Source organism: Otolemur garnettii, unplaced genomic scaffold (assembly GCF_000181295.1).
Source record: "Otolemur garnettii isolate 467f Iridium unplaced genomic scaffold, OtoGar3 scaffold00018, whole genome shotgun sequence".
In the NCBI taxonomy this organism is placed as follows: domain Eukaryota; kingdom Metazoa; phylum Chordata; class Mammalia; order Primates; family Galagidae; genus Otolemur; species Otolemur garnettii.
In genome coordinates, this window is record NW_003852413.1 from 6,653,117 (window position 1) to 6,655,118 (window position 2,002).

Genomic DNA, 2,002 nt, shown 5'->3' on the forward strand with positions numbered 1-2,002 from the left:
AAAAAAGTTCATCTAAGTGAAAGCACTGGGAGTCTAGAGAAATTAACACAAGTGAAAAGTAGGCAGGAGTGTTCTGAAGTGGAAGTGCTATATGGGAAGAATATAGTGCGTGGAATGCCCATTGCTTGGGGGTGGAGGGCAGAATTGGTCCACATTTTACTGTGTATTTGGAAGATGTTTTTCCTGTTGTGAACAATAGAGAGTGGGCTAATTTTTCTCCTATCATGAGGTAAATGAGTGCTCTCAAAATGGGAATAGCATTTCATACTATCTTTTTTTTTTTTTTGAGACAGAGCCTCAAGCTGTTGCCCTGGATAGAGTGCCGTGGCTTCACAGCTCATAGCAACCTACAGCTCATAGCAATCTCCAACTCCTGGGCTTGAGCAATTCTTCTGCCTCCACCTCCCAAGTAGCTAGGACTACAGGGGTCCTATCCCAATGCCCGGCTATTTTTTGGTGGCAGCCGTCATTGTTCGGCGGGCCTGGGCTGGATTCGAACCCACCAGCTCTCAGGTGTATATGGCTGGCACCTTAGTTGCTTGAGCCACGGGCGCTGAGCCACTTCATACTATCTTATTTTTGTATCCTGCAGCCTTTTGGTGTCATGTGTGAACTTTAAGCATATCAAATGATAAGGGTTAGTAACAAAGCCACACTAATGCCTGAGCAGATTTCAGATGTGGTGGAAGGGACTCAGGGTTTCTCTGGAAGGCGATATTGAATAGGTTTGTTGTGGCAATCAATCCAGGATTGCCAGACATTTCATTCCACATGGCCACTTTTTTTTTTTTTTTTTTGCAGTTTTTTGGCTAGGGCTGAGTTTTAACCCACCACCTCTGGCATATGGGGCCGGTGCCCTACTCCTTTGAGCCACAGGTGCCGCCCTCACATGGCCACTTTTGATTAAATTAATCTCCCCTCCCTTCAGGCTTAACATTTTGAAGGGCCTGATCATTCTCTTTGAGGACTAAAGACAGACTTTCTTTTCCTCTGAATATGAACATGAACTATGAGAATCTTCCCTTGCACTGGGATCAGAAATGCTACCAGGCAAACTCACTCCTGACCTGGGCAGCAATGTGCACTGGGTCAGGCAGGTCTATCCTCTGCCTCAGCGGTGTCTGCTCAGAGCACTAGAGCCCTGTGGAGTCCCTGTTAGGATTTGATCATCCAGCTGGTGCTTTTATTATTTTTTTTTTTCTTGACAGGGTCTTTGGACACGGCTGGCCCCAGCTGGTGATTTTTAAAGTTAAATACCCACAATCATGAGAAATCAGAATTTAGACACTTCTTTCTTTTTAAGAGACAGAGTCTCACTTTATCACCCTTGGTAGAGTGCTATGGCATCACAGCTCACAGCAACCTCCAACCCTGGGCTTAGGTGATTCTCTTGCCTCAGCCTCCCAAGTAGCTGGGACTACAGGCACCTGCCACAACACCTGGGTATTTTTTTTTAGAGATGAGGTCTCACTCTGGTTCAAGCTGGTCTCAAACCTGTGAACTCAGGCAGTCCACTGGCCTTGACCTCCAAGAGTGCTAGGATTACTAGCATGAGCCACTCCTGGTCCCCAGCCTAAGTTCCTGAAAGACTCTGCTCTTTTTTATGTCATTGGCTACACGGATCTTGTCTTCCCTGGAATATCTGAGCCTTGTCAGGATGGGGTAGCCAGTGCTGCTGTTTCCATCCTTACATACCATCTTAAAGTCCATGAGACTCTAGGATACCGATGGTGTTAAGGTGAAAATGAGAGCAAGAGAAGAAATATAGAAGGACAGAAACAGTAGAGAGTGAGATTTTCAACAGAGACCTGAAAATAGACAAAAACCATGAGTCAGAGCAGAACCCAGAGGGGTGGTTCTAGAAAGCAGGTGTTACCTCTGTTCCAGGTGAAGGATAATGTGAGTGGGTGGAAGGTTGTATGCATGTACTGGGGAAGGAGTGGGTGGGTGGAGAGATGGAGTTACCTAGGATTATCCCCAGAGTTTTTTCCTATTCCTTTGC